General features: G+C 36.3%; 1 protein-coding gene across 2 annotated transcripts in view; it reads right to left on the bottom strand.

The window, feature by feature from the left end:
* The window catches only part of GABRB2 (gamma-aminobutyric acid type A receptor subunit beta2), a 262,315-nt gene that overhangs the window by 72,593 nt on the left and 165,034 nt on the right, over positions 1–24,688 (bottom strand). The gene's annotated exons all lie outside the window — the stretch shown is intronic.

Here is a 24,688-nt window from a genome sequence, read left to right as displayed (position 1 = left end):
CGTGAACCCGGGACGCGGAGCTTGCAGTGAGCCGAGATTGCGCCACTGCACTCCAGCCTGGGCGAAAGAGCAAGACTCTGTCTCAAAAAAAAAAAAAAAAAAAAGTATAAGAGAAAAATAGAAAGAGAAGGAGGCAAGAAATGAGAGACAATTACAATTGTATGGGCTGCATTTCGACCCTAGTTTGAACAACCAAATTGTTAAAAAATGATATATCTGAATATATAGGAACACTGAATTTTCAATGATGTTAAGAAATTATTTTACTACATTTTTATTTTTTAAACTTTCAGAGAAGGAATTATTTTAAATTGTTAAGTGTAACGATGGTATTTATTTATGCTTTAGAAATAATCCTTATCTTTTGGTGTTACAAGAGAAATACTTATGGATATAATTGCATGATATCTATGATTTGATTCAGACATATCTGGATCACATTGGGGTATAATAAGGGTATAGACTAAATGGGACTGTTGAAGCTGGATTGTGAGTTCATGAGAGTTCAGTATCCTATATTTTCTATTTCTGTATATGTTTGAAATTTTTTATTATAAAATATAAAAAGAAATAAGGAAAAAAGAGAAGAGAATTTGAGTTTTCTTGCCTATTGACATAGCACTGGTAGAGAACAGAGGTGGGATTTAAATTCAGGTCCATGGCTTGTGTTTTTACTTTTTCATTTTTTAGGCTACATCTTCCTGTTTCTGCAGCACATGAAACATTAGATTTGGGAAGTTGCAGCTGAAGGAACACTTGAAGCCAGGAATTCAAGTCCATCCTGGGCAACACAGCCAGACCCTGCCTTTATAAAAAATTTAAAAATTATTTGCCCATACATACGTCCTGAATGGTATTGCATAGGTTTTCTACTAGGGTTTTTATGTTTAGGTCTTACATTTAAGTATTTAATCCATCTTGAGTTAATTTTTGTATAAGGTGTAAGGTAGGGGTCCAGTTTCAGTTTTCTGCATATGGATAGCCAGTTTTCCCAGCACTATTTATTAAATAGGGAATCCTTTCCCTGTTGCTTGTTTTTGTCAGGTTTGTCAAAGATCAGATGACTGTAGATGTGTGGTTTTATTTCTGAGGCCTCTGTTCTGTTGCATTGGTCTATATATCTGTTTTGGTACCAGTACCATGCTGTTTTGGTTGCTGTAGCCATGTAGCATAGTTTGAAGTCAGGTAGGGTGATGCCTCCAGCTTTGTTCTTTTTGCTTAGGATTGTCTTGGCTGTACAGGCTCTTTTTTTGGTTCCATATGAAATGTAAAGTAGTTTTTTCTAATTCTATGAAGAAAGCCAATGGTAGCTTGATGGGGATAGCATTGAATCTATAAATTACTTTGGGTAGTATGGTCATTTTCATGATATTGATTCTTCCTATCCATGAGCATGGAAGGTTTTACCATTTTTTTGTTTCCTCTCTTACTTCCTTGAGCAGTAGGCATGGGTAAAGACTTCATGACTAAAACACCAAAAGCAATGGCAACAAAAGCCAAAATTGGCAAATGGGATCTGATTAAACTAAAGAGCTTCTGCACAGCAAAAGAAACTTTCATCAGAGTGAACAGGCAACCTACAGAATGGGAGAAAATTTTTGCAATCTATCCATCTGACAAAGGGCTAATATCCAGAATCTACAAGGAACTTAAACAAATTTACAAGAAAAAAAAAACAGCCCCATCAAAAATTAGGCGAAGGATATGAACAGACACTTCTCAAAAGAAGACATTTATGTAGCCAAAAAACATATGAAAAAAAGCTCATAATCACTGGTCATTAGAGAAATGTAAATCAAAACCACAGTGAGATACCATCTCATGCCAGCCAGAATGGCCATCATTAATAAGTCAGGAAACAACAGATGCTGGAGAGGTTGTGGAGAAATAGGAATGCTTTTACACTGTTGATGGGAATGTAAATTAGTTCAAACATTGTGGAAGACAGTGTGGTGATTCCCCAAGGATCTAGAACCAGAAATACCATTTGACCCAGCAAACCCAAAGGATTATAAATCATTCTACTATAAAGACACATGCACATGTATGTTAATTGTGGCACTGTTCACAATAGCAAAGACTTGGAACCAACCCAAACGCCCATCAACGATAGACTGGATAAAGAAAATGTGGCACATATATACCATGGAATACTATGCAGTAATAAAAAAGGATGAGTTCATGTCCTTTGCAAGGACATGGATGAAGCTGGAAACCATCATTTTCAGCAAACTAACACAAGAACAGAAAACCAAACACCACATGTTCTCACTCATAAATTGGAGTTGAACAATGAGGACACATGGAGATAGGGAGGGGAACATCACACACTGGTGCCTGTTCGGGGCTGGGGGAGCTGAGGGAGGGATAGCATTAGGAGAAATACCTAATGTAGATGACGGGTTGATGGGTGCAGCAACCCACCATGGCACGTGTATACCTATGTAACAAACCTGCACATTCTGCACATGTATCCCAGAACTTAAAGTATAATAAAAAAATTAAATTTTTTAAAAAAATTAGCTGGGCATGGTGGCCCATGCCTATAGTCCCAGCTACTAAGGAGGCTGAGGCAGGAGGATCGCTTGAGCCCAGGAGTTCTAGGCTTCAGTGAGCTATGATGGTGCCACTGCACTCCAGCCTGTGCCACAGAGCAATGCCCTGTCTCAAAAAAACAAAAAGAAACATTAGGGTTAGAAAGCAATCATTCTTTCTTTAGCTGCAAAAACACAAACTATATTTACAAATAAGGCTGGATAGAACATTAGGAACAGTAAGTTTCTTGGAAACATAAATAGCTGGTGTTTCCTGAATAACCAGAGAGGCTAGAATCACTGTAGTTGTAATTGTAAAGAAGATTCTAAAAGAAGTAGATTTTAAATATTCAGTGTTTTGTTTATAATTTTAACAAGTTATAGGGGGAAAATGTTGCATGTTTTAGTAAGATTCATTTTCCTGTTTCACATTTTATCCAGGGTGCTGAAGTGATAAAAATCACATAGTATTTTCAAAATATAATACATTAAACATTCATTATGTAAATGTGTAATCCAGGAGTAACACGTGCAAGTTATAGTATTTATTCTATATTCTACACTATGTCATTTTTAATGTATATATACTGAATGGGAGATACACAAAAATAGGATTATTTATGATTACACACACACACATAAATCTATATAGGACAATACATTTACTTCTATAACCATAATTATATTGTTTGGTAGTCATTTCATCTTTTATTCTTTGAAAGATTTTTCTCTAGTCTCCTGTTTTAAACTCATCTAGACATTGTGATAGCTAGGAAGAGTATACGATATAGTTTTGGGTTTTTTCTGTTTTGTTCACAGTATTATCTCCATTCTCTGGAACTGTGCCTAGCATATAGAGGTTCTTGATAAAGGCAGAATGAATGAATACTGAATTCTCGATGCTGAATTTCAAAATGGTAACATTCCAAAACATTCATATGTAGGATGATCACTTAAATATAAAATGTTGGAAATGTTGGATTTAAAGGGATCTTAAAATGTCTCTACTCCAACTACCCATTTCATATTTGGTTGTACTTCCCTCTGTATACATAGGTGTACACCCACAGCATACCTTAAAGTGAGAAATAAAAAATAACTTTTGATACTTCTTTCCCTCAAATATTTACATTAGATACTTCTGGCTGACTGATAATAAGGCACTTAACCTAAAGAAGTACCATTCTAGTCACTGTAATTATTGCACACCATAAGCCAGGTTTCTTACAAATTCATTTGAAATTATTGAATAATTTTTATATTATTTAAAAGACTCTTCAACTATATAATAAAGAGACTTGTCCAGAAGAGCCAGTCCATAAGTACTTTTTAAAATGCTTTAATTAAGAAATTTTTTCTGGCTTTTATTATAAAATATTTCTCCCACCAAATCTCACTCCCATGAATTTTCCTGTGGTCCTTAATCATGATAGCAAATGTAGCTTTTTCAAATGAAGAATGGCTTGGTCATGTTAAGACAAATTAGTGGTACTAAGAAAGGCTCAAGCTACAGCTAAAGAGAAACTGTTTTTTGGGCAGAGTTAGTAGGAAGTGCAGACCAATGCTCTTCATCATAGACTTATGATTCTTTAGCCTAGGTTTATGATCCCAGTTTTGTGGGGCTCTAACATACATTCCACTTGTGCAGAAAAGAAAACAAGGTGTCAATGTCAATAAATGTCTTTCAAGCATGAGGCCCAGATGAAGTGGCTTAGAGGAAGAACTTATATCTTTAGTCCGTATTAAGTTCCCTCTATCTTGAATAACTTTAAAGCAAAATTTGTCATGTCTATAAAGTATTTCAATTTGTTAGTTAATTACACCATGCCTCTTTGCCTTATTTTGTAATACACATTTCAATGTAGTATTGTTATGTTTTTATGTTGACACATAATTGCACATATTTATGGGGTACATAGTGATGTTTTAATACAGATAATGTATAGTGATTAGATTAGGGTAATTATCATATCTGACTTCTCAAACACTTATCAATTTTTTGTGTTGGGAATATTCAACTTTTTAATGCACATTAAGTAACCCTATTAGAAAAACATAATTATTATGCAGTTTTGCAGATGAAGAATTAGAAACATGGAGAGGTTAAGATATCTGCTCCAATCAACTAGTAAGCAGCAGAGCCATGATTCTTTCCTTTGCCTGTGTATCTCCAAAGCACGATTAAATTCATTGTGCTTTGGAGCTTCTCTAGCTGACTGCCTCATTCAAGTAAGATGCACAGGAGCCTCTTAGATAGCAGTGTGATGAAGACGTTGCTAGTTACTAATGTTGCCATTTTATTTTTATTCTTTTATTCACTAGGATTTGGGAATGGCTATTTCTTTCTCTGAAATTTGACTGTATCACACAACTTGTGACACTCCTCATGGCTGGGGTTATACTTAGGGGAGCCTTTCACCTGCACCTGGCAGGTACTATTTACTTCAATTGTTCAATGAATTCACATGAAAAGTTCTCAAGTTATCTAGTATGAATTCTGTAAAGCCAGCTAAGTTGGCACTTTTATGTCAGGGAGCATTTTGTTCTGGCCAATTCCACAGAGATTCAATGTTATAAAAAGTAACCTAGATTCTACAGAATACAATAAACCATTGCGAAAGAAAATGATAGTCATAGAATGGAAACCTCTTTCAAAACTGCATCTAAAATGAAAAGTATGACTGGCACGGCTAGCTGCAAGACAGAATGCTGCTGATGAAGCAATGACCAAAGAATACCTATTATCTCTCCATCATCTAAGGGTTTCTATGTTTCCATTGCTCTTAGCCATGAAATAGACAAGTGATTGTTCTCCACATTTGGATACTTGAATCTCATTCAAGTAAATGTGCACAAAGGGCTATAAATTTAGAAACAATCATTTGACATTATCTGAACAAAATCAGCAGAGATCTAATTTAACTAAAAATTTTTTTTCTATCCAAATGCCAGTCAATCTGGGTACCTGAGAGCAGAAATAACACTCACCATTATACTTTTAGCATAAGGTAAGTGCTCAATTAACTCTTAACTGAAAGAATCCATGCAAAAATGCATGAATGTTACTCTATTTTTAATAGAGAAGTAAGGACAAGGCCAGGCGTGGTGACTCACGCCTGTAATCCCAGTGCTTTGGGAGGATGAGGTGGGTGGATCACCTGAGGTCAGGAGTTTGAGACCAGCCTGGCCAACATGGCAAAACCCCGTCTCTACTAATAAATACAAAAATTAAGCAGGCATGGTGGCAGGCGCCTGTAATCGCAGCTACTCAGGAAGGCTAAGGCTGGAGAACCGCTTGAACCCGGGAGGCAGAGGTTGCAGTGATCCCAGATCGCACCAATGCACTCCAGCCTGGGTGACAGCGAGAGACTCCATCTCAAAAAGAAAAGAAAAGACAAATCAGTTAGTATCTACTCTATTGTTGATAAAGATTACTAAAATATTGTTTAAAGAAAAATCAACCTTTTTAGAAATTCAGATATTGCTCTAAGAATATATTCCACTGATAAGGAAAAAAATCTGTGAGAGACGATAACGTATTTTCTAAGTTATTAATCTTTCACTGTCTTGTTTAGGAATCTTTTGACATCTATAGTCCATAAAAATTCCAAATTCCACTCTTGGAATTTCTTCAAATTATCATTTTGCATTTTTAAAACTATTTCAAATTGTAGTCATGAAGGAAATGCTCTGCATGTGATTTAAAAAACATTAAAATACTACAACTTAATTCAAACATATGGGGCTGTTGTGAAGATAAATGAGATAATCCACATGAAAATGCTTAGCATGAGACCTGGCATATACTCAGAACTTAATAAGTGTTAGCTATTACTATTGTTATTATTGTTGAGCATTTAAATAAAAATTGAAAAACAACCATATATTTTTCGTTTGCTTAACTATTCTAACATTTTTTTTCTCTAAAGCAGAGACTAAGAATTATCATCTTTTTCCAGCCTTTTCCAATTTGCACTTTAGAATTTCTAGTTTGTTGTATTTAATTTCATTTCCCCTCCAAATTTTCTAACCACACAATTCATATGCACATACACATTTATTATATGTTGCATCTTCCTCAGTTGCATTAGGTAAAGCCTAATTTTTTTCATTTCTCTAAAACACAGCAAAAAATTGTCACTTTGAGTGTCAAAAAATGTTACCACATATTCCAAAGTTCAGTGGGAATCATATACACATTCAAACACTAAGTTTAGCTTCAAAACAATAACACCAGGAAATAGTCAACAGAATTTCACAACATTAAATGTCTCTTCCAAAGATAAATAGGCATTCTAATGGGAGATTTTCAAGATGCGTCTGGAACAAAACAATAAAACTTCCGAAGCCCATCTGCAGTCAGGCATCTCATCAGAGATTCAATTCACTATACATGGCATACCTGATGTAGGTAGAAATCTTAACACTATTGTCCAGTGTGTGCAGGTTGGTCTATGTGCCCCCAAAATTGGGATCTTGTTTTACAAGAATATCCTATTTAATTTATAATCCAATTCTCTCTCTTTGTGTTGGATATTTATTAAATATTCTATTTAATTTATGATCCAATTCTCTCTGTCACACACACACACAGACACACACACACACACACACACACACTCTTCCACCTCCTAAAATATTTTGAAAAACTAAGTACAGAGAAAAATAATATTAGGAAAAGTGGAAAAATTGGAGCTCTGTCAGCCAAAGACAAAAATACACACAGGAAGCAATATTTTTTCTGAAATTAACTGCTGAAAAGTCTATTCAATTAACAGTGAATGATCAATTATAAGCCAGAAATTTGATGAGAGACCTCTGTGTCACTTTGTTAGATACTACAGCTTAGGGGATGGAATAACACATTCAGCAAGGGGTCTATGATGCCCAAAGGTGTATGATGCCTTAATCTTTAAATAATTGTTTCTCAAGTCCTAGTCTAGTAGAAATATTACTTTGCTCATTCTGTAAAAAATTCTACTAGATTAGGATTTGGAAGATTTCTAGCTTCTCTTGGAAAAAAAATTAGACCTGATAGAAATAATCCCCTGGAGTTGAGTAGAGGCTGCCTGCTCGAGATGTCGCATACTCTGCACACCTGGACAGACGGATGTATACAACCTACCTGACATTTGGGGGCATTTCGTTTTTCAGTGTCAGTGTAAGAAGTGATAGTCATCCAAACAAGACACGATAAAAACTTAGACTAGAGAAGTGTTTGTGGGGTTAGACAAGGGAAGAAGCTGAGACATTTTGAAGCAGGATTTGTAGAGATGTTAGAGATTAGATGGAAAGTGAGGTGTAATTTTAGTTAATTGTCTTCTAAGTTTCTGGATTGACAGACTGCTGGTTACTCAATCTTTACTTAAGGTAAAGGCTTCACATTTAGCTAAATGTTTGATGGTATAATGTAGGGCCCTGCATAGCAAATTGTATTTATGACAGAATCAGTTTTATTAGATCTTATTTTTAAAAAGAGAAGGCAGAAATCGATCCAATTATACATGTTGACAACTAAGTAATGCCTATAGGCCCCACCGGATTTACATTTGGCAACTTCTAACCCTGGAGCTTCTTATCTTTGAATTCTTTAGATCTTATTATTAGAACAAGTTGCTTTAGAAATTCTGATAAAGTTCCCGGTTTCTCTCATGTGGCTGTGAACAGATTAGTATGCCCAAATCTATGCTGTGAAATAGATTTCCTGCAGGGAAACTGGCAGCTCCTGCTGTGAGACCATTGAATTGTTCTCAATCAAGGAGTTTTAAGAGCAATACTCTTCCTCTAAAAATAATATTTTAAATGACAGTTCTATTTTTGACTCCGTAGATAAGAATATGCATTAAGATAGGCATATAATGCAGATTTCTCAAACATATGAGTGAATAGCCTCTTTTCCTTTATAAAGACAAAATTTATATGAGATGGATTTAAACTTGTCCTTTAATTTAGAAAGAACGAATGCTTTCTCAGAGAAAGAGAGAGACAGAGAGAGGAGGAGGAGGAGAGAGAGAGAAAGAGAGAGAGACAGACAGAGAGAGAGAGAGAGAGACTGGTGTCCCCTATCAGAAATTGGAATTTATTTGCATGTTAAGTTGTTTAAATGATCAAACTTTATTGAGAAAGAGAGAGAGAGATGCTTAGGGGGAATTTTTTTTAACCCTTGGGAATAGATTTGCCAAACGTCATATGGAATTTTCATAATAGGTTTGCTATATTTGCCAATAATTAGAACTTAACCATGTTAATATTGATCTGAAACCTTTCATACAATACTCTTCAGTGTATTTGCCTGTCCTCTTATTTGTTTTTCATCAGTGTTTAATATGAAATGGTGAATTTCTTACTGTGCATCTAACTTGTGAAGACAATTTTAATGATGTTAAGAAGTTTCCCTGACTGATCTCTTCAGACCTCTTATTTCAAAATAAATTAAATTGTTTCTGCTTGCCAGACTCCTCCTTTCAACCTGCTGAAGACCAACTCATGACCAGAATCTTTGGGTAAGATTTAAATTATCATCTCAATGATGGCTAAAGTTCAGTATGATGAAACCTTCAGCAGGGCTAAAAATCTTAAGACCAAATTATGAAGAAGAAGAAAACAAGGTAAGACTTAGTTCAGTGTTGCATGGCATCGGGATATGATCTTGTCAAGAAGATATTTCCCTTTCAAAAATGAAATAGCAAAAAAGTCTAGATTGCTTACAGGAAAACAAAGGAGAGACTTGCTACAAAGGAGGACTATAGTGAGTTAAAGCAAGTGTCATTTGGTGTCCTGTGCTTTTGTTAAGCAGTAGGTAAGCTTAGCTCAGTCTACCCATCACAGTGCTGATAAATCTGAATTTAGCTCCAGTTTTGAGAGGCTGGCTTCTGCAGAAGTAGAGTTGAAAATAATTCTAGAAGAACTATGTGACTGGGGATGGCCTACATGGGAAGAGAAAAGTGAACAGATCTGCTGCCTCCATTTGTTAAAATGTGCCAGGGGCTTTGTGGTCAAACTCTTTAGATCTGTCATTTTACCTAGAGAAAACTGCTTTGTGACTTCCTATGGGCTCTGGATCATCCAAAATATCTTCTCTCCTTCTTCTCTCCCAGCATTCAATTAAGACTTTTGGCAAGACTGGGTACTCAGTGTCTTCCACAAGAGAATGAAATCTTCTGCAGCTTGTAAATCAACTTAACAATTTAATGGTCTAGATACTTCAGAAATCCTCCTGCCATGTAGGTGGCAATAAAACCTGAAGTCAACAGGCAGAGGCCACCTTTATTACTCACTGGAAAATTTAACCTGGAAGAGTAGCCAAGTGGCCATTAAAAATGTCCTCTTAATTAGTAGGTTGGTGGAAAGAGCCATCCATGTGAAGAAGTAACCCCAGACTTCAGCTTTTGGAAAAGTCAGCAACTACTTTGCTATAAATTTCCCAGGGAGCAAGAAATAATGTTCCTACCCTGTTTTTCGAAAAATCGTGTAGCAGTATGTTAGTATTATTTAAGAGTTCTAAGGTTAGAATAATTCCTACACTTTTTCTCACTTCTTCCACCTCTTAGCTCTGACAGCTGGTCAGACTGGGCACTAAGAGAGTGTTAAGACATATCTCTTGCCTCCAACCCCCTCTCTGACAAGAATCAATCTCCAGAATATAACAGGTGGATTACAAGGCTGTTATTACAAGACAATACTTTGTTTCTGACCCATGATCTGGGCAGAAACTCTCTTGAAAATATACTTTTAGAAAGATCTCAAAGTTAAAAGACAGGAAAAATAATGATTAATTGTTTAAATATATATTTAAACCATAAAGAACTGTCCTATAATAATAATCTACACGTATGTATGTCTGCATGCATGTATCTGTCTATTTTAGGCCATTTCTAAAATATGTATCTAAGGAGAAGATAAGATACAGTTCAATCTCTTTTAATAGCCTTCAGTGCATCTTTGCACCAGAAATAAAAAAGCTTGTTGGTTTGAATTTCTATGAAAAGAAAGTGCTGATGGGATGATACAGCATAGCACCCCAATCAGCCTATGCAACAGAGCCTTATTCTAGAGCTGGTTGTCAGGGACAAGGGCAAGATCGGGTAACATATTTTCATTGAGATATTGAAGCAGATAAATTTTAAATTTAATGCTAAAAGTCTGAGGATAAAGACGGTTAAAGTCCTAATACTAGAACCAAGGGAGAGCCAAATATACGGTTCATAAAAATGTTAGTGTTTTTTGTTTGTTTTTGAGACAAGGTCTCACTCTGTAGCCCAGGCTGGAGTGCACTGGCGCAATCACAGCTCATTGCAGCCACGACCTCCCAAGCTCTAGGGATCCTCCCTCCTCAACCTCCTGAGTAGCTAGAATCACAGGCGTGCACCACTATGCGTGGCTAATTATTTTTATTTTTATTTTTGTAGAGACAGGGTCTCCTTATGTTGCCCAGGCTGGTCTTGAACTCCTGGGCTCAAGTAATCCTCCTCTCTCAACCTTCCAAAGTGTTGGGATTACAGGCATGGGTCACTGCACCTGTCCATAAAAATGTTTTATAATGAGATAAATTCTATGATTACCTAGTCGATTAAATCCTTTTTCATTTATTTTACTTAGAATTGGTACACAGGTCAAATCAAATCTACAGATGTGTTGCTCTGGACCACCCACAGTATTTTATTTTTTAAAAAAATTACTTGCCAAAATTTTCAGGTCCTCATTTTATATAATTGAACTTGCAACTTCTCTTTGAAAAATTAGGAAGTGTGGACCCACTGGGGTTGCATCCCTGAAAAGGATGCTCCTGCATGGCCATGATCATCTGCAGCTGATGGTGCCTGCCCTCTTTAGGAGGAGGAATGTGCTCTTTTAGTTATGCCTAGTCCCCATCACCCCCTTTTGTTGTATACATGGTTAAGCTTGCTTTTTTTCTTAACTCACTAATTGCAATAGGTGTTTGACATGACAGCTCCTATTTGGGGCTGTTTCTAAAATATGGCTTTAAGTCTGGGAAACTTACTCATTTACATCTTCCCTAAAACTCAGGATAACTTAGCATCCACTGAGGTATAGCTTCCCCTTTTCTTATATTGTTCTGCCCTCAAAGGGAAGCATTCATGTCCCCATCTTCCCCTATCAACATTATTTAGATAATATTAACAATAATAAAAGCAGTTAGTATTTACCCAGTGCTTACTCTGTTCCAGACACTGTTCTAAGCATTATACAGAATTCATTCATTCATTTAAAATTCACATCAATCCCAGCTGGGTATTGTAATTCCCTTTTTTACAGATAAAGCAATTAAGGGACCAGTTATGAAAACAGGGGCAGAGTCAGGCTGTGTACCCAGCAGTGTGACTTCGGAGCCTGCATTCCTCTCTGCTATGCTGCATGCACTAAGCTCTCCTGCATTAAAATCATGGGAACAGTGTTTCTCCATTCAGGGAATAAGTAGCTCCCAGCATGTTTAGGAAGAAGGCACTAACACAGGACATTTATTTATAGAAAAATTCAACACAGTGAAGTGCTATGAGTATCAAGTATTCCAAAGCAACACACTTGCTATTGTATATATTGATGCTTATTTTTTTTTCTTCTTAGAAATTCCTAACCATATGCAAATGTGTGTTACATAAAGACATCCCTTGGGCCTCCAAGTGCAATCAATATGGGTAAATAGTCATTAAAAGAAAACCAAAAGACCCAAGTAAAAGTCCCTTCTCATCTCATACACAAGAGAAATTAGTCACAGACATGCAAGCTCTGCCTTTCTGGTCTTACTGTCCCCACACATTCCCACTGATTCTGTGACTTACAGAAGCATTTCAGACAGACAACGTATTTCAAGGGAATCAAATTCAGTACACTCATAAAATTAAGAAAAAAACTAAACAATCCATAATATGCCCAACAGCACCGGCATTATCAGTTCCAGAACTATGCTCTTTTGGGGCTCACATCTGAGGAGAACCTCATCTAAAAAAACCCCACCTCCCAAGTATTGTTCCACTGATCGAACCCATTTTATCAGCCACTGTGTACTGACCCTTTCTACTTTCATTTTGCAACATTTTTCTCACTGTCTCTTGATAACAGACCTTTTTTTGGAATAGACTCCTAAGTGTCGGAAGTATTGAGGACTGTTCTAAACAAAGAAGATGGGAAACTAAAGTATTTTGATTCTTTCTCAGTTATTATATATTCCCAGCTATAGCCTCTGTGCATGCCAGGGCTTTGCTGCCTCTGAGTTTATTCTACAGCTTTTCCTCCTCTATGGCCCAACTCATCAGTAAGCAACTTCCAGCCTTTTCAGAGCACAGCAAAGTCCTTATTCTCTAAACCACAGTACTTCAAGTCTACGCCACTCCCTTGAGTTCCTTCTTTACCATCTCCTTCATATTGTTGTCTCCAGTTCAGTCTTCTTGTCTTCTTTTATTTATTTATTCATTTTTTATTTTATTTTATTTTTTGAGACCAAGTTTCGCTCTTGTTGCCCAGGCTGGAGTACAGCGGCGCGATCTCGGCTCACCGCAACCTCTGCCTCCTGGGTTAAAGCGATTGTCCTGCCTCAGCTTTCCTGAGTAGCTAGGATTACAGGCATGTGCCACCATGCCCGGCTAATTTTGTATTTCTAGTAGAGATGGGGTTTCTCCATGTTAGTCAGGCTGGTCTCGAACTCCCGATCTCAGATGATCTGCAGGCCTTGGCCTTACAAAGTGCTGGGATTACAGGCATGAGCCACCACGCCCGGCCCCAGTCTTCTCTTTTAAGCTCTATCCTATTGAATCCAAGTGCCTTTTTGATATTTCATCTAGCATCACCTCAAACTTAACATGCTCAAAATGGAAATCTTGATTCCTAGGACAGACTATTAATAGTTCCTCACATAATGGTCCCCACTTGCAAATGAAACATCCTTTCAATTATTCATCCATAACTCCTCATTTCTCTCAAGCTGTTCATTGACCCCATCAGCATACTACATTGGCACTGTCTTCTAAATATACCTAAGATCCAATCATTTCTTACAAACTCCACCCTGTCAAAGCTATCAGATCTCTAGGCAATTAGCAAAAGCCTTCAAACTGGTTACCATAGAGCCTTTGCATTTAATTTAGTTTCTTCCTGGGCATGTTCTTTACTCAATAAACACATGACTCAATACCTAACTTCCTTCTGTTCTCTGTTCAAATCCTACCTTATTGGAATGACCTTCCATGATCACTATACATTGCTTAGCAGTTTTTTTCCTCATTACTCTAAGTTTCCCTACACGGCCTTACTGATGTTCATGGGTACACATAACTACACACCACATTATATATTTATTAGTTTGTTATCTGCTTCCTCTACTACAGTGTTATCTCCTTAAGCCCAATAATTTTTTTAATTGCTTATATTCAGCTTATTGCTGAGGACAGTGCTCATGGTGTGTAGTAGATATTCAATAAAGATTTGCTGAATAGATAAATAAATAAATATTCCCCCTAGACAAAAAGTCATTTTGTGCATGTTTTACTATTGCTAACCATGTATAGTTCAGTGTGAGACATAAAAGGATATTTAGAAACTGATTATTTGCTTTTCACATACTTCATTTTTCAGGAAGCTATTTGTGTGCATGAGCTGAGTTCTAGTCGTCTTCCAGGGCTCAGACACTGACATACATCACAGCCCACAGTAAGCATTCAATGACTATTTACCAAATGAATGACTTGAAAGCACCAAGGGGAAAGACAGCAAGTTTAAATCTTCATGATACAGGTTACAAAGGATTGGCCAGGGGACTAAATCTTATAATAGTGAGTGTTGCTTAAACATAATTTCGTATAAATTTTAGGTATCTAGTTTCCCTTGAAAAATCAGAAGATCTAGCAACAGCGGGTTGGTGTTTCCTTCAAGGAGTTATCAGGGGAGTGGAAGAATGGCTCATTGTTTCAGAAATGGTATGTGACTGTGATACTGTCCCTGCATTTCCTACGTCTCTCATGGATGTTGCTCCCCAGAGCCTTATAGTGGTTTGTCTTTGTGATTCTTCCTTTGCACAAATAACAATCCCCATCATCCCATAATTAAATAGCTTCTGAAAGAACAACATTATAGCAAGAGTAAGAACGAGGCTTTTGGAGTCAAACAGGCTTTGTTTTCAGTATCAGCACTCTCTTTCTAGCTGTGGGGTTAGAATAACTATTACTCCAGTTCTGTAAACCTCAGTTTTCTCATGCTTAAGACAGGGGAAACACAATAACATCATACAGTTTAAATGAGATAATGCTTTTAAATAGTCCAGCATTTAAAAATACTCAATGGGTGTTAGCTATGATGTCAATAATGATGAATAAGATGATGATTATTATAATGACTAGGATGATGATTCTTGACCAACCAGGAAAAAAAGTACTACTGTCTTTGGCTAGTCATTAGAAAACGTAATCATTGCTTTAGGTTCTGTCATTAACCTTAGCCTTCTGTTGCTTATTCTATTTAATCAATAGTCAAGATGAAACATCTCCATGGATAAAAGTGTGCATCTTGATCCTTTTAAAAATTATTTATTCCATAATACCCTCAGGATTTAGCCACATAGACTAAAATCTATTAAGTAAAAAAAAATTAAATGGTTCTGCGTTCATCATTGAAATAATCAAATCTAAAATCTGAAATCATGCATTGGGGATCACAAAGGCACAGCCTCATCCATCTTTTAAGCAGAAATAGAAAATAAAAGGGGAAGTGGGGAACTCCTCTCTTAAAGACATGTGATGGGTTGATGGACAGATAATTAATTAAACTTAGTTTATGCTAGCAATGGAGCCGACTTTCTATACATGAAAATGGTTGAATTAGAATCAACCATGGTGTCAAGAGAATTCTAGGATATAGAGGAATTTAAACTTTGTAAGACCTCACCAAATGCATAGGTAGCAAGGTCCATCAGAGGTAAAGTGGAAAATGAGTCCCACATGTGAGAAGATGAGAAAAAATGCCTTTTTCCTAAGTTGAGGAAAGAGAATAAAAAAAGATATTGAAGAGATATTGAAGGAGTGAGGTCACAGAAACTCGAAAACCGTTGGTTTCATGTGCTGTTTATGCAAGGATATTTATGTGCTGCTGGATTTTGTAGGAAATTAGCTAATAGGTTAATTGAATAAAAATTTATAACTAAATATATCTTATCTGCAGTAAAACATAATAATCCCAGCCCAACATTAACCAATACACTGAATGTTCATAAAAAACAATATAAACTGCCATATACCCTACTTCCTGCAATGCATTTTAATTACTGCTGTAATCATGGTAAATTCCGCTGCAGGTGCAAGGCAAATGGGCCATGTGATAGAAGTTGGGAGAAAATAATTATGTACCCTGCATTTTAAAATGTTTAAAAAGGTAGCTTGGGTATATATAACAAAAAGAATTTATATAGAAACATCAAAAATGAGCAGGGAGGAAAAGAAGAAAAAAACAAAGAAGAAGGAATAAAAAGTAGGAATGGAACCTAGGGCAGCTAGGACAGGTTATTAAATATAACCATGTAATAATATTCAAAGCTTTATCTAAATTAAGAAAAACTTTTAACTATTTCTGCTCTGTATATGAAATATAGCATTTAAAAAATTTAAATCATAATTGGCAAGCTTTACATAAGTTTTGGTAAATGATCTTTTAAAAATATATATGGGCATAAACATCACTTAATGAGTTTTGAGTGTCTGTAGAATCACTGTGTTTGCAGGCTGACACTCATGTGTAATCAGCTTTTGTAGCCCAGCAGCATTTTGTAAAACCCTAATGGAGGAACAGGGCCTCTGTATCTTGAATCTGCCTCCCTAAAGGTAATAATCATCCCTTATCTTCAGGAATTAGTCATAAGTCTTTGAAGTAAGATTTTCATTTTTATACAGAATGTTTCCTGATGGAGAAATATAACACATAATGCTGTTACTGAGAGATTAAGCCTGTATCACTGAGAAAAGAGTATCCTCTTTGCTATTGTGAATAGTGCCGCAATAAACATACGTGTGCATGTGTCTTTATAGCAGTATGATTTATAGTCCTTTGAGTATATACCCAGTAATGGGATGGCTGGGTCAAATGGTATTTCTAGTTCTAGATCCCTGAGGAATCGCCACACTGACTTCCACAATGGTTGAACTAGTTTACAGTCCCACCAACAGTGTAAAAGTGTTCCTATTTCTCCACATCCTCTCCAGCACCTGTTGTTTCCTGATTTTTTAATGATGGCCATTCTAACTGGTGTGAGATGGTATCTCACTGTGGTTCTGATTTGCATTTCTCTGATGGCCAGTGATGATGAGCATTTCTTCATGTGTTTTTTGGCTGCATAAATGTCTTCTTTTGAGAAGTGTCTGTTCATGTCCTTTGCCCACTTTTTGATGGGGTTGTTTGTTTTTTTCTTGTAAATTTGTTTGAGTTCATTGTAGATTCTGGATATTAGCCCTTTGTCAGATGAGTAGGTTGCAAAAATTTTCTCCCATTCTGTAGGTTGCCTGTTCACTCTGATGGTAGTTTCTTTTGCTGTGCAGAAGATCTTTAGTTTAATGAGATCCCATTTGTCGATTTTGGCTTTTGTTGCCATTGCTTTTGGTGTTTTAGATATGAACTCCTTGCCCATGCCTATGTCCTGAATGGTATTGCCTAGGTTTTCTTGGAGGATTTTAATGGTTTTAGGTCTAACATTTAAGTCTTTAATCCATCTTGAATTAATTTTTGTATAAGGTGTAAGGAAGGGATCCAGTTTCAGCTTTCTACATATGGCTAGCCAGTTTTCCCAGCACCATTTATTAAATAGGGAATCCTTTCCCCATTTCTTGTTTTTGTCAGGTTTGTCAAAGATCAGATAGTTGTAGATATGCGGCATCATTTCTGAGGGCTCTGTTCTGTTCCATTGATCTATGTCTCTGTTGTGGTACCAGTACCATGCTGTTTTGGTTACTGTAGCCTTGTAGTATAGTTTGAAGTCAGGTAGCGTGATGCCTCCAGCTTTGTTCTTTTGGCTTAGGATTGACTTGGCGATGCGGGCTCTTTTTTGGTTCCATATCAAATGTCCAACAATGATAGACTGGATTAAGAAAATGTGGCACATATACACCATGGAATACTATGCAGCCATAAAAAATGATGAGTTCATGTCCTTTGTAGGGACATGGATGAAACTGGAAAACATCATTCTCAGTAAACTATCACAAGGACAAAATACCAAACACTGCATGTTCTCACTCATAGGTGGGAATTGAACAATGAGAACTCATGGACACAGGAAGGGGAACATCACACTCCGGGGACTGTTGTGGGGTTGGAGGAGTGGGGAGGGACAGCATTAGGAGATATACCTTATGCTAAATGACGAGTTAATGGGTGCAGGAAATCAACATGGCACATGGATACATATGTAACAAACCTGCACATTGTGCACATGTACCCTAAAACCTAAAGTATAATTAAAAAAAAAAAAGAGTATCCTCAGCAATAAATGTAATTAAAAATCCTTCTACCTGACAAGATTTTTTCTCTATTTAGTGATTTGAAGGTTTTATAAAAAGAAAACAAAGTTTCTAATGCCTGCTGAACAGAAATGATTAATAATTGTTTTAGATTGCAACTTCTTTGATGGCAGGGGTTACTTTAAAGTGGAAAGCAATTTACAAAATATTCTAGAGTAACTGTTCAGTATATTGTTAAATTACTTGTTTTCACTAACTTATGTGTGGCATGGGATTCTAGAGATTTCAACATTTATGTTTCCCCTTACAAATAGCCCTTTATTAAATTTATAAACCAGTAATTTGGTATGTGAATCTTAATTTCCCTATAGAAAACATACAGTGTCTACATTTGCAGATCAACTTATAAATATTTTTATGTATGTTTAATTTGTGTAAAATATGTATGTAATACATATTTGTATTTTTATTACATACACATTTAATAGAAACACATATTTGTCTAAATGTATTATTAAAATTACTACAAAATATTTAACCAACATGCATAATGCTATTTAGATTGAAAATCTAGTCAGAGTTTCTCTCTTGGAATTCTAGTTTTCATTTTTATTACCTATTTAGTTGGGGTTGAGAACTCTGGGAACTCTGAAACTAAACGTTTAAGACAATACACTTACTAGCTTTGTGTCTTAGCACAATTTATTTAACCTTTTGGAAAATCTGTTTCATTATCTGTAAATTGGAAGGATAATCATAGCTAATGGGTGGTTGTAGTGAGACTTAAGAAGGCTAAATTATGTAACTGGGTAGTACATAGTAAATGTTCAACAAGAGTTGCTCCTAATCATGAGAAGAAAAATATTCAGTCTTAAGTATACTGAAACATGAACTTCTAGATCAATTAAGCCATTGTTTCTATATCAATTTTATTTTCCTACAATACCTGTAAATAAATGTATTCCCAATACACTTATTCTAGCTCTTAAAATGAGCTAATGGTCACACATGTTTGGCTTCAGTTTATGTGTTTTTTGTTTCTTACTTGTTTACTGTGGTTCTAGGGGCAAACATATGTTTTTATCAACTGGTCATTTCTGGGTTGAAGGTGATAATGGCCTTGGTGATGTATTTACCATGATGCTCAAATTAAAATGCAGTTATGGGAATTTCTAAGAGTAGATAAAGGGCATTCCCCTAACCTATTCCTATTATGCTAAAAATAACATTTAATATATGTAGATTACAATTACTCTGGTTTGAAAGTTACAGCTACTAGTAGTGAAATGCCACAAAATGTCTCAATAACACAATAAAGAATATATTTGAAAAGTGGCATCTTAAAATGTTGAAGCAAAAATGAGAGCTATTAAAATGGAATCAGTTCCAGTGTAATTCAAGCTGGAGTGCCTCATGGAAGCCTGAACATATGTTGCAAAGGAGCACCTGCACACAAGGCCCAGGAGAGCTAGGCAAGCCATTTCATTTTAAAGCAATTTGGAGAAGTGGCCATCTAAAATGATTCAAATAGACTAGAAATTTGATCTCCTCATTTTCACCACTCTTCACTAAACTGCCTTCTCTTACTTTTTGGTTTAAAGTACCTTAGAAATGACATTAGTTATCATTTTAAATGAAACATCTAAAATACACTTTTAGTCTTTCAGTGAATCTGGCCCCCTTAAAAAGATGAGGTCTTTAGGAGCTGGTGCTCAGTGAAAGACAGAACTGTTTAAAACATAAACTCATTGTAGTTATCTAAGCAATGTAAGACATATTTGTTAAATGCCAACAAAAGCAAAAGCAAAAACAAATTGTGGACATTGATACTCATTTCCATGATGTGGAGCTTATAATGAGATGCAAACACACCTCCTTAATATTCCAAGAATTACTACTGCAGGATGTATGTGAGCGTATGTGTGTGAATTTCCTGAGTTTAAAGAATTTATGCATTTTCCTGAGAAGTATGCTTAGATTTATAAACATTTTAAATATTTAAGCACAATTTAAAAAAAAATAATCGCACAGCAATCACAGAACAAGACACCTAAAGATGATCTGTATTAAGATATTTCAAATAATACATTCTCAAATTTCATTCCATTTCTATTATGTTGATTCTCCCCTTCAGGTGCTGAAGTATTCTGGAAGATGGAGTCCACACTCTGGCTATAGAAGCAGACTTTCATACATTAATTCTAGCATCCATTAAAATAAGTTTTCACTGCCTGCCACTTCCAATTACCCCCTTTCTGAGTCAACTCAACTTGCACTACTAGAGCTTCATTCCTTGGTTGAAATGAAGCTCAGGGTTTAACACATGTTAAAATGTAAATGCAGCTTCCAGAAAGGGGAACATTTGAAGCCACTGTCAGTTACCAGTGCCACAGTGTGAAAGGGCTGACTGCACTCTTTCTGGAGAGAAAATGTGGTAAAATATGGGGGAAAATCCTGAAGAAGAAAAGGGTCAAGGTGCAAAAAGAGGGGCAAAGAGCACAATTAACTACAGCAATAAACTGAGTGTCCTGCCAACTTTACAGAGTTTACCTCATTCAATTCCCTTATAAAAAACTAATCTATGTGTCCCTAATTTTTCTTTTTTATTGCTTGGACCCCTACTTCTATAGAATCTAATTCATTAAGCTTGAAATATGGCCCAGAAGTCTACATTTTAAGCAAATATCTCAAGTATTGATATAAGAAGTATAAAGACTACACATTAATAGACAAATAGATTTTGAAATAGAACCTATTGTTTTTGGAATCAGGTATGCCTTATCCCACAACTCTATAATAATACAATTTCCTTCTTTAAAATTTTACCTCTTTAGGAATTTAATTTACTACTGAGGGTGTGAATTGTCACCTAAGCCCTGGAAAGCAACCTTATTATTTTATGAAAAGCCAGATCACTTTCACTGTAGCCTACAAAAATTATGGACTCTACAATTTTCTTTCTCTTTCTTAATGAAATGCTCAAATCTATTTAAAACCCAATGTAATAACTTTGCACCTCATTGCATTTGTAGGTAACAACTACTGCCTTGAGGCATTGAGAGTTGAGCTGCATTCTGACAGTTGAGGGGAATGAGCTTCCTGGGCAGTTTCATGAGCATTGCTAAGTTGCTAACTTTTCTGTTTAGAACATGCAATGCTCTTGTGAAAAAAAAAAATCTGACATTTTAAAATTGAAGAGCTGAGAGTTTCCAGAGCTGAGTTCAATCAAGTTTTAAGCAGTGCAGAAACTTTGAAAAACACAACTGCTGCAAAGACAAGAGTGAGCACACACTTACATGGAGCCAGAATGAAAGACTGTATAGTGAGGTAGAAATAAAATGGTTGTGTATTGGTACAACACAATCTTGAGGTCAATTTTTCTCAAGATTTTACAAGGGTGAAAAGAAATGGGCTTTACTGAATATGGGGTGAGTAGGAGGGGTTTAAAGGAAAGGTATAAAAATGTCATGGGCTCTAAAACAAACAGATCTTTATGTGACTTCATAGACCCTATCATGGAGCTTCAGAACAAAAACGATGCAGAGACACAGAGGCTTGTGCACAAATGACAGAATTAAGAGACCTCTCAATCTTCCCTGTACATATACTTATTTCTCTTTTAATCTTTTTCAGTAGAGAAAAAATGAGCTTTGGAATCACACAGTACTGGGTTCAAGTTCTAGCATTTGCACGTACCAGCTTGAGTGACCATGGGTAAGTCACTTCAACTTTTTGAGCCTGAGTTTCTACATCTGTAAAATGAAGATCATAATATCTACTGTTGGGACTACTGTTAATGTGTAACACACTGAGTATAACTCCTTAGATATATTAGATATTCAGTGAATGGAATCCATCACTCTCAGCAGCACTACCATCACATCCTTATAATGATAGCAGTATCATTATAAGGATTTATTTAGAATGATGAAAAGTACATAAAGTCAACTTGTGCCCTCCTTGGCACATAAGGCAAGAGAAGGACTCAGGGAGGGGAATTAAGGGTAAAAGGAGAGTCTGCGGGTGATTTGTATAGATAATTCATTTATCACATGTAGAGATGTACTCTGACATGGTCGATGCATTGAGACAACATCCTAGAAGAGGAGATGGGCTTTATTCTGAAGGGGGTGAGTGGATATTCAGGGTACACTTTACAAAAGGAAAAATGTCTCTGCCACTTGGAGGCAGGTCAGGAGCCAAGTAGGGTGACACTGTCTATGGATCTCCATGCTGAAGATGAAATAATAAAGTATACTGAAGAGGTTACGAGCATGAGATTTGGAGTGGGCAAACTCAGATTCAAATCCAGTCTCTGCTATCTTTTAGCTTTGCAGTTTATACCAAAAAATAAACACCTTTGAGCTGTTTTCTCATCTATTAAATAATGATATATATTTCATACATCTGGTGTGCAGATCAGATAAAATGATATTTATATACACAGTACAGTATGGGATATGCAGTACAATTTCAACACATATAACCCATTAATATGATGAACCAGTTACATTATCTGGTTGCATGTTCGGCATCCTGTTCATTTCCATTTTGATATAATTACACCTTTAGTGAAGTGCTCTTGAAACAGTCAATCTAATCTCAGTCTTGCTGTGCAAATGAAGAAAATATCTGTTTTTTGTCCATACTTGGTCCAATACATTGAAGGCAAAGAAGGAAAGAAGGGGGAAGAACAGGGAGAAGAACCTCTAAGTGGCAGAGGAAAGCAAATGTCAGGGCTATGTGGTTCAGTTCCCTCCAGTCCCAGGAAGAGCGCTATCCTCTACAGCCAACTGTAAAGTCTGGAGAGTATGTCGTTATGGACTAAGAAAGTATTTCATCAGAAACTTTCCCAAAGTTACTGAGATACTCATCAGACTGAGGGGGTACAGAATTGAAGCTTCTCCCTGTTTCCTAGTGCAGCACAAATCCATTTATCCTCAGATGCTTTCACGGATCATAGCTTGAACTTCTGCAGTCCTTTTTCTGGATCAGCCTTTAATCACACAAGCGAGTGATACCATATCAATAACACTTCTGTTAAAAAAAAAAAAAAAAAAAGGCTGCTTATTGCAAGCCCTTTTCTTTGCTCACTGGGTAAATAACATTGGGATATCTCCCTGATTCCCTGTGTCTTGCTTTATATTTTACCCTGGGCCTTCCTCCTTCCCAACCATACTCATTGTCCCATGACTTGGCTCCTAAGGCCCTAAAATCTAGTCACTGGTTTAGAATATTCTGGCTTATGTGACATGTTATGTGTCTATCCCTTATACGTTATTGGAATGGCAGCATATGGCTCAATTCTAAAGCACCATTCATGCTCACCCTGCAATCTAGTCCTATAGGCCTATTCTTCACTTTGACAGATCAAGCTTCTATTTTCCTCTCGAGCAACTCTGTGGTTACTCAGAGCTGTCATGAGGTCCTCTGAGCCAATCTCTTGGCAACCTCCTCTGGGGAGAGGCTGCCAAAAATCCAAAGAGCCTCTGCTCATCCTGCAAAGCAAGACTTGGATGGACATCAAAAAATAGGGCTTTAAAGGCTTAATTTTTCTCCTCTAACTTTGTCTGCTCAATGTTTTGTTTTCCCTTTTTTCTTAATTTTATAATATGTAATTGACAAATAAAGATTGCATATATTCAAGCTGCACAACATAATGAGTTGATATATGAATACAATGGTTAATAATTATCATAATCAAATTAATTAACACAACCATCACCAACCATGCTGTATATTAGATCCCCAAAACTTTTCCATCTCATACCTGAACGTTTGTACACTTTGATCAACATGTCTCCATTTCCTTCTCTCTCCAGGCCTGGGAATCACCATTCTATTCTCTGTTTCTATGAGTTCAACCTTTTATGATTCTACATATTAATGCAATCATGTAGCATTTGTCTTTTTTTTTTTCAGTTTTTCTAAATTTTTATTATGGACTATTCCAAACATATAATCAAGAAAATAACTTACATAAGTCATGTTCTCATTACCCAACTTGAAGGATTATCACTTCGTGCCAATTACATTTATCTGTTTCTGTGCTGTTAGCACAGTAACCCTTCGCCACTTATTAATTAAAATTAATTTATTAACATTAAATACTATCAAAAATTCAGTTCCTTGACTGCACTAGCCATATTTCAGGTGCTCAATAGCCACATGTGGTGAGTGACTACCATTTTGGATAGTGAAGCTCCACAAAACTGTTGAACATTTCCATCACTGCAGAACAATTTATTAGATAGTGCTAATCTACATCCAACCCTTTTCCCCCACCATAGATTATTTTGAACCAAATCCCAGGCAATATCATGTCATCTAAACTTAACACTAAGAAATTAGCAATACTTGCTGAATGACACTGAACATGTAGTTGACAAGGTTGCAAGCAAAAATTTCTTAAAGTGTGTGTGTATAGATAGATACATGCATAAAATGTATATATGTGTGTGTATATACACACATATACACACACGCTGGAGTGCAGTGGTGCGATCTCGGCTCATTGCAACCTCCACCTCCTGAGTTCAAGCAATTCTCCTGCCTTGGCCTCCCAAAGTGCTGGGATTACAGGCATGAGCCACCACACCTGGGCCATATAGACGATTTCTAAGGTCCAATGTGTATATACACACACATACATGCATTTTATGGGAAGATGATTTATTGTGGTTCTCAATTTCTGATAAAGGT

This window comes from Symphalangus syndactylus, chromosome 7 (genome assembly GCF_028878055.3).
Source record: "Symphalangus syndactylus isolate Jambi chromosome 7, NHGRI_mSymSyn1-v2.1_pri, whole genome shotgun sequence".
Taxonomy (NCBI): domain Eukaryota; kingdom Metazoa; phylum Chordata; class Mammalia; order Primates; family Hylobatidae; genus Symphalangus; species Symphalangus syndactylus.
Note: the sequence above shows the minus strand (reverse complement) of the source record. Positions and strands in the feature narration are given on the sequence as shown.